Here is a 9675-nt window from a genome sequence, read left to right on the forward strand (position 1 = left end):
GGGGAATACGCAAACACAACGGGCACAGAAAGTCCCCCAATGGCCATAAGCAGCTATTGATTTAAGCATCAATACCACTCCTTTTCCAGGGTTGATTATCACACCTTTTAATATTGAGCTGACACTTTTCCAGCGTGACTGGATCTATTCCTGAGTCTGTGGGTTGCAATTTTTAAAGGGGAGCTTTACAGAAGGGGGACTGTAACTAAAAGTTTTATTGAAAACTGGAAGTTTTACAGAAAGGGGACTTTCATTAGGAATGAATGTTTTACAGAAAGGGGACTGCAAAGCCATCCAGTTGGGATCACCCTCGATTTGCTGATCTCTTTCACATCCTTGGGGAAGGCACAAGGCAGCATCAGGAGCAGCAAAGTGCCTGAGCTCCTCTCCCTGGGGACAAGGAAGCACTCTGAGGCTGGTGGTCATACCAGAAAACTGTGGTCATGTCTGAAAGCTGAGCAAAAAGGCAATTTTTTTTTCCAACGGCATTAGACACATCTTCCCTCTCCATCCCCAGCTCAGTTCCCAGATGTGGCTCAGTACTTCAGAAACCTGGTGTACAAGCTCTGGCCTGGGATGATGATCAGGGATAGGGGGGTCCTGGAGATACCAAATCATGGAACCATAGAATCACAGAATCACAGAATGGTTTGAGTTGGACAGGACCTTAAAGATCATCTAATCCCAACCCCCTGCCATGGGCAGGGACCCCTCCCACCAGCCCAGGCTGCCCCCAGCCCCATCCAGCCTGGCCTTGGGCACTGCCAGGGATGGGGCAGCCACAGCTCCTCTGGGCAGTCTGGGACAGGGCCTCACCGCCCTCATGGTAAAGAATTTCTTCCCAACATCTAGTCTAAATCTACCCTCTTTCAATTTAAAGCCATTACCTCTTGTTCTATGACTACATACCCTCACAAACATTCTCTCTCCATCATTCTTCTAAGTCCACTTTAACTACTGAGAGGCTGCAGTAAGGTCTACCTGGACATATACTTGTCCATTCTGGATTTTTACAGACAAATGCAACTTTTGACTGATGGCTCCCGCAGTGGAAAGGCATGTGCTTTAGGCAAAGTTCCCACTGGAGCTCAAAGAGGATGTCAGGATCCATCTTCCCTTGTCACACTGCAAGGCTGGGGCTTAATTTACCAAATAACATAAACAAATCAAAGAGTTAAAATACTTTAATATTAATACTGTGACTAATGGAAAGGACATCTTAATTTACAGATATCTTCTTTTTTTTTTTTCTGCCGTAATTTAAATTCACACAGGCCCATATCAAAAAATAATACACAAAACCACAACATCTTTCAAGACATACACAAAACCACAACATCTTTCAAGACAATTTTCACAAAACCAGGAAAAAAGTTACCTTCCAGCATACACGTATGTCTTGGAGGCACGTAAAGCCCCATACCTAGAGCAGCCTCCGGTGCTCTGCCTGCCGTGAGCTCTCAGCAGGGATTTCCCATACACATTTCTGGTGAGAGCCCACACACGGCACCTGCCCCTCTGCTGGCACTGCAAGGAGGCAGCTGGAGGATCCCCCAGCATGGGGAGGTTCAGCTGTGGGTCCGGACACCAAATTCAGCAGTTCTTACGTGAAGCCCCGCATAGCTGAAATTTTCCTCCGCGTCCCTTGCAGCTGGGAGGCTGCCAGCCCTACATCTGCCTCTACCGGCAAGGGTCCCCTAACAAGTATTTGGACTCCAAAAAATAAAAAAATAAAAAAAAATCAGGGCCTTGGGAGAGAAAGGATTAGGCACAGCCCCTAAAAAAAATAATAAGAAAGTCTTTTTGTTTTAATATCCTCGCTCATATCTCTGGGGAGCTGCCCAGCTTTGCAGACAGGACTCGGGGAGGGGGGGACAGCCATGGGTCGCCTCACCATGGGGACAGCCTCTGGTGGAGGCTGAGGTGAGGCACGGGCCCTCCACCCCGAATCCATGCAGCTCCCCAGACAGACCCAGGCTGCTGAGTTTTGTGGCTGCAAAAGCACCGCGCAGCAGCTGGAGGAGGCTGTGAGGGACATCTCTTCCAACATGTCACTGAAAAAAAAGGAGATAAAATGGAAGAGAGAGAGTAAAAGCAGTGGGGAGGCCAGGATGGAGGAGGGGGGAATAGAAGTAGTGGGAAAGAAACATCAGCTTTCCATCCTGAAAATGAGTGATTTTGGAGAGAAATAATAATTTTGCTTTTACAGAAAAAATAAATAAATAAATAAATAAATAAGCACACAACCAAATGGGGAAAAATACTAGGCCAACTAAAAGTCATAGCCTCCTCACTTTTTTAGGCAAATGAGCAGCAACACAGCAACTTCTGTGTATCGATCCTTAGGACACAGCGCTGCCCCCATTCCTGTCAAAGGGGACAGGGGATTAGCTCCGGCGCTGAGGAGCTGACATAGGCAGGCCCTGCTGCTGGCAGATACAGGCCAGTTTATGACTGAGGCTGGAAAAATACAGATGAAAGCAAATTTGTAAGAAAGATGCTCTAATGAAGATGTATAGAAGGGCTGTAATGCCACGAAGCCTCCTGATAGCTAAGGCCCTGATCCTGCAAATTAAACTAAGCGGTGAAGTTAATCAGATGCATAAGCGTTTGCAACATCAGTGTTTTTTTCCCTTCCCCAAATGAGCTAAATTCAAAAAGGCTCAGTTCAAATTACGCGGAGATATTAGCCACGTCGGTTCTTTCTGAGAGGCGGTTTATTCATTCAGGGCGCACGGCGCGGAGCAGCACGCCTGGCATGGTTAGTGATGCATGAACCTGGAGGGGGAAAATTCCCTTTGCATTCTATTCACAGCCAAGTTTCAAAACAACCCAGGCTGCTGCCTCAGCAGCCAAATGGGCAATTTTCCAAGCCTAAAAGTCAGCAACAAACCAAAGTGTTAATGCAGCTTTGTTCTCCCTTGAAGCTGGCCGCATACTCTTGGAGCGTTCCCTCGGATGATGCTTCCTCTTCTGCGTCTTCTCATCCTTGGCAGTCTCTTCCACTCCAAGAGCAAAACCATGATGGTGCATTTCCTTGCTCTCCGCCCAGAAGCGAGGGGTGAAAACCTCAGGGTCGCCAGAGGAACATTTGGTTCATAGCAAAGCTATAAGAGACAACAAAACTAAAGCAATGCACCTGTGGAAGAGGAGAAGGAAAAAAATTAAGGTTCTGTGACAGCTTATCTCCTATCTCTGGGGTAAGTGAAAGCCATGGCAGCATGCAAATGTGTGTTAATGGCAGTCGTGGCAGGGAAAGTACAGGAGCCACCCTGTGCACATCTTTGTGGCAGGGAAGGAAATGTAGTTCTTCCCTAGCTCAACGCAAAAAACCCTGCTTGCAGTTTGTACACCTGAAAGCTGCTGCTGAAATCCTCCCCTTTGCACAACACAGGCTGTCGTGTTCAGACAAACTGACAGAAGCTGAAAAGGCAAATGGGACTGAAAAGTGCTCTCTGGAGCAGGTAACGTTGATCTTAACACAATGTGAGCAAGGCTCTGAGGCCAGGGGACCTCGCTGTCCCCATACGCAGCCATCAGTGTGCTGGTAAGACCTTCCACATGGATCACGTGAGTGGTGATGGTGGTTTCATGTTTCAGCAAATTTGTGCAGAGCACAGCAAAGCACCTGACCAGCATCCATTAGGTGAGCTGGTAAGGTGTGTGGGGTGTGATTAAGGGCTGCCTCCCCCAGCAAAATGCAGGCGATGTTGGGATGGGGTGGGTAAGCTATGCTGTAATACACAGCAATGCATCAGGACTGCAATAAGGGGCAAAACTGTGTAAAACACTTTAGGAAAAAAAAAAAAAAGCATTTATTCAAACAAAAATACAACAGCTGGGGCAAGAGCGATACAAAGAGAAGAAGTGAACAAAAGGCTCTTATTTTTTTCTACCATCTTTAAGTGGTCGAAATGAAAAATTATTTTTTTTTCAATGAATTTACAGTTTTTCTCAATATGTACCCTTTCCATTTTCTCCTGGTTCTTTGAAGATTCATTTCACATCCAAGCATTCTGGCAACTTCCTTGCCTACTCCTGTCCATCTAGCTAATATTTCCATCACACACCAAAGCTGTACTTGGGTCTTTCACAGCCAGTCTGTGCTGAATGATTATAACACATTTAGACACTCAGAATGCCTATAAATGTTTCACTGTGCATAACCTGAATTTAAGGGAACCCCACCAAAGTGGTCACCTGCGGTCACTCATGACTTAGATTTTGCAGCAGGAGCAAAGGATCTAAACTTGTCTTTGAACCTAGGTCCCATACCAGCCAAAGCAAGACAGCATTACTTGCATAGGTATCACTTCTAGTCGCCCAGCCACAAACCTTTGGAAAATACTTTCACTAATGTAACTGCTCTTTTTCCCTTTGTTGGTCTTGGTTCTGTGTATCTTACTGTCATTCTTGGAGGTAAATCCTGTGTTAGATGGACTCTTGTTCTGACCTGGTACACAACTTCTTGAATGGCTGTAGGACCAAGACCCAGCTTTTCAAAACTTCAGAGGTTTGGAAGCACTGCAAAGGGAAAAATAGAAAAGAAAAATAAATGCTATCAATCTAGAAATGTTTTTAAACTTCCTCCTTTTTTCCTTGTGCCATTTTTAATAACAGAAAAATATTAAGTAACTACAGAGCGGCAAGAGGAAAAGCAGATGGAAAGGGGAAAAGATAGCCCTAATATCTCATGTTAGCTCCTACAAGACAAAAAGAGGTGAAGTTAATATGAAAATTTTCTTAAGGAGTGAAAAGAAATAAACGGCAAGAATGATTAGAAAACAAAATGCTGCCCTATTTCAAATTCACAAGAGAAGAACTGCTTTTTTTTTTTTCTCTTTTCTTAATTCATTAAACACAAATTAAATCAGTTCAGTGACTTCATGAGGTAACCTTTTCATTCCAGTCTAACCCCTCCGCATTACAGTGCCGGATGAAGGGGACATGGAACGAAAGAAAGAGGGGGGGTTCCTGGAGTGCTTTGTGCCGAGGCTATTTTGGGTTGCTTAGCAGCCTGTGGACAACCGTGGGCAGCAGCTATGAGCTATAGCAATGCGTGGGGTGACTGCTGGCAGGCACACCAGCCATTTTGCCCAGAAATGCAAAGACATCATGAAGCTGCTTTTGCCCCCGCGTCTCGCATTGAGCTCCTGGGAGGCACCAGACAAGACCTAGCACCGACTTGCTCCTTGGTCTCTATCAGCCGAAACTTCCACATCCAGAACTCAGAGACACCTGCCCCATGCACGTGTTTTGCATTCACAGAAATGGATCCACATTTTTCAGAGATTGCTCTTTTCTTACAGTCAGAATTACAGCAAATGCTGCTTGTACATCAGCACTTCATAATAGCCGCTGGACCAAGATCAAGTTGTTACGCAGGATGCTGAGTCCAGCAGGGCCTGGCTTTCAGCCAGAAGTGTTCCTAGCTTGCAGCAGAAGACCCCTTTCGCTAAATTCAGGCACTAAGCAGCGCTGCCAACACGCTTTGTTTGCATGCTCTGAAAGCACCTCTTTAACACAACTCCACACCTGCTAATGTAACTTTACGGGTTTGGGAAAGCACAGCCTTGAAAACTGGCTGGAACTTGTGCTATCAGTGCCTCAGATGCTTGTTCTTGAGTCAATTCATACTGACAATGCAAATATATAAATGAGCAGGCTCGAGGACATCCAATGCAAGGCAGTGCAGAGGAGGGCCCTGTGCAGGCAGCTGTGTTTTGTAGCTCAGCCCCCAGCCATCCCCAGCTCCATCAGCTGGAATTGCCACCTCACCCAGAGCCTCGGGATATCTCTGGCAAACCCAAATTGCTGGGGCTGGACTCAAAGTGCTGGTTGATGAGAAGCTCAGCATCCTTCCTCCCAGGGATACCTGCAACTGGCACGAAGCAGCACTTGCTGGCCTGCTCCTGCTGATGGGAAGGGCCGGGAAGGCCGGTGCCCTGCCCGCGGAGCCCCAGGCAGGTAGCACAAGGGCGAGGCTGGGGCTGGAGTCACCATGGTGAACTACACGGAGAAGACCTCACAGGAGACTTCCTCCCTATGGGATTTCTGGGGAACGCAGGGTGAAGCTTATTTTGACGCTAATTTTGTGACAAGACTGTGGCGTGAGGCCTGTGGCAGCTGCTGAGGCCTGCTGGTGGCAGGGCTGGTGTCCTCCCCCTCAAGGACTGGGAATCTTCCTTTGGGTCACCAGCAAAAATAAAGTCTTACAGGTGCACTACCAAGACGTTTGGTGATGAGTGGTGTCCTTTTCACAACCTTAGCCTGCATTAATCCTGTTCGTGATTTGACTTCCTCCAGTCTGTGTGTTTAAATACACCCTGAGCCCAAGGTCACCTAAAAGACTTGTTTCACACTCACTATCATTCATTTGCTTTATATTTTCTTGCCTAAATCTCTTACATTGGTTATTTCCCAGCTTTTCTTTCCATAGGTCTCCAAGATAGGAAAGGACTGTGACAATTATTTGATTTCATTTCCTCCATTAAACAGGCAACAGGGTTTCGTCAAGTCCTCTGCCAAGTCTATTATTTCTGGCTAAGCTAGGAAATATCATTAAGTAAGCAACCTGTTTCTGATTTAATGACTTCCACTGGTGACGAAGCCACCACCTTGTTAGGTTAAAGCAAATACATACATTATGTGTGCACATCTTTCTTTCTGAGATTACAGAATTTACAGATTTTCATATAGGAATGATCTAAGAACATCCAGTCCACGAAGGAATTGTAGGAGAAGCTTCTGAAGTTAACTGAAATAAATGGATGGAATATGGATCAAAAGTCCACTTCAGATCTTGCTCATTAAATAACTGGTGTCCTGGAGTGAGGGAGTGGGCTCCCATTTATGTTAATGACCACAGGTTGATCTGAATGGTCTGTTTGGCACTTAGCTACCAGCAATGCTCCCAAGACAAATGCAGTCCCTTATTCTTGAGAGGTAGGTGCAGAATTGCTTCATAACATGCAAAAATAAAATAAAATAAAATAAAATAAAATAAAATAAAAATAAAAAATAAAATAAAATAAAATAAAACCAACTAACCAAAAAAAAAATCAAATGAGCTATGTTGCCCAGGACAATTCGGAGAGCTACAGAGGAGTGAGTAAAGGTTTCATCTATCTAATTTACTAGACCTAATTCAGTACTCTAGATCACTTAGTAACCTAGTTCCTGGTACCAGGAACAACAAGATCCATGAGATATGCAAAGAAGTCAAAGATGTTCTTACTGAAGTAGTAAAACATATGCAGCTATGGGAAGGTTAAGTGAGTGCTCACATACAGAAGATGAGCTGTGTCTTGTTTTTACAGGATTGCCCAGGTTTGGAGAGAAGGCCAAGCAAGCAACCATTAAGGAAGCTAAAATGATGACCAAAATGCCACCTAAATGTTCTAAGCAGTTCGCCTCTGTACAAGTTTATCAACAGTTCAAATGAATGTCTCTGCATTGTTGACATTAAATATTTGGTTGTAGCAGAGGTGGATTCTGTTGGGAAAATTATGCATTTTGGTTTCTGGAAAATACTGAGTTTATGCAACTGGGTTGGGTTCTCAGCACTACAACCTGTGCTAGCAAGTTGCTCTTCAGGACTGCAAGATCATAGATCGACAGGACAGGGCACAAATCTCAAGTACACATTTGTAAGACATCCTTCTCCTTTTGAAAGTAGAGGGGTGCTGATTTCAGGACTTAAAATGACTTCCCTATCATCCAGCTTTAGGTGTCAGTTTGGTATCAAACTCTGAGAGTGAATAAACTATCTCAAAAATGGACTGTCAGCAGAAATCACACCAGGAATGAAAGGAGGTCACTGGCTCAATCTGGCTCACCCCTCATTAGTGATAGATGCTACTGCTAGATAGCCCTAACTGCTGCCAGCTTGTTCCCTGAATATTTCATCTTTAATATCTAGGAGATTGACGCCCACAAATCTATTGCCAGTGTTTGAGTTATATTGGAGGTGACATCACACTTCTTATAATCTGAAGCAAGCAACGTTGCCACTTCAAGCCATTATTTCCTTTCCCATCTTCTCTGTTTTACCCGTCAGATTGTCATTTTGTTAGGACAGGAACTGCCTTACCCCGAGCTTGTGCAGCACCTCATGAAATGGGATGATGCTATAGGTAAGCCTTTTGGTTAACACGGGAATGTTAAAAATAACAGAGAAAATGGAAATCTAATGTTAAGTGTTGAACACTTCATTTTTTCCCCTACTTTTGAAGGAAAGCTGAAGACTTCATTTCACCCACCTTGGCTTCCCACCAAAGTCGAGTCAAAGGATGTTACCGCAGCTGCGAATCTGATAGCAGATCACACGAACAGCCACTGACCAAACAGCACACAGCCAGTTCTGCTCCTGTCCTAGGACTGCCCAGGGGTGCAAGGTGTGGGTATTTGTCCCCCCAGGTCCCAGCTACCACTGCTCTCCCCATATGGCATGGCATGAAGTCAGCATGCTGGACAGCAGACACTGCACAGTACAGTCGTACAGTCTCCATATGGACACCTCTAATCCTCCAGTGGCTCTTAACTCATTCCTTTTTCTTCTTTAAGCAGATGAGAAATGTGTGTGTTTGCTTACCTAACAGGTAAAAATGAAGCTTGTTCCATACTCTTAAAATATTTTTTTAACTGTCTTGCAACTATTTAAAAGAATTTTCAAGGTATTTTTCTGTTTGAGGTTGAAAGCGTTCCTGTCTTGAAATATTTTGTCTAAGCTTAGTTTCTTTGTCTAACTAAATCAGTAAACTGATGTGTGACCCAAACATAATGACTGCATTTTTACATCAGTAAAACTTCAAAGGAGCACGTTCATTGTAGACTATAAAACTGTCCTAGAATATTCACTGACATACTCTACATCAGGAAACATATACATATTCATTAGTAGTTTTTATTTATCTTCAAAACACTACAGTAATTTGATTCTGAAAGAGCAAATCAACTAGTAGGTGAAAAACAAAAGCCTTTGTATTCAGCCAAGACTCTTCCAGAGCTTCTCAGGAAATGATTAGTATTACTGCAGTTGTACTGAGTAGACAGGATTATTAATTAAGACATATTGGTTTGCTCTGGTGCACTCTATCCTCAGCAGATCTGTCAAGTTATTGTAGTTTGTACAAAAGTTTTCTCTGCATACCAACTCTCATTTTTCTAAAAAGAAAACTCACCTGAGGTCTTCACACTTTTAAAGATCTCAGGGCTATGTTGACTGAAAACAATAGCAAAATTCCTACTGACTGTAATCTGAACAGAGTCAATCCATAAGTATATTTGTTACAGGCTTGAAAGTATCTTACTATCCCCGCAGTAGATAACCAGAACAACTGTTTTAGGGTCCTTCAAGTCTGGGAAAAATTGCCATTAGTCTGTGAACTGTGGAACAAGGGCCTTCAGGAGACTTATGTTTGATTTGCCACAGAAAGGAAACCTAATGTCCTGAAGAGAGGAGGAATGATTCCATGGTATTGTATAAGGCTGAGATGCAGGACTGTTCTTTTCTTTTCTTTTCTTTTCTTTTCTTTTCTTTTCTTTTCTTTTCTTTTCTTTTCTTTTCTTTTCTTTTCTTTTCTTTTCTTTTCTTTTCTTTTCTTTTCTTTCCTTTCCTTCCTTTCCTTTCCTTTACTTTCTTTTCTTTTTTCGTTTCTTTTTTCTTTTCTTTTC

General features: G+C 43.8%; 1 long non-coding RNA gene across 1 annotated transcript; it reads right to left on the minus strand.

The window, feature by feature from the left end:
- Positions 1-2262: 2262 nt before the first annotated feature.
- On the minus strand, positions 2263-6692 carry LOC121065628. The gene is made up of 3 exons (XR_005817204.1): positions 5876-6692; positions 4336-4524; positions 2263-3139 (listed from the first exon to the last, which is right to left on the minus strand). It is a non-coding gene; the product is annotated as an uncharacterized LOC121065628 (long non-coding RNA).
- Positions 6693-9675: the final 2983 nt, after the last annotated feature.

This window comes from Cygnus olor, chromosome 2, assembly GCF_009769625.2.
Source record: "Cygnus olor isolate bCygOlo1 chromosome 2, bCygOlo1.pri.v2, whole genome shotgun sequence".
Taxonomy (NCBI): Eukaryota; Metazoa; Chordata; class Aves; order Anseriformes; family Anatidae; genus Cygnus; species Cygnus olor.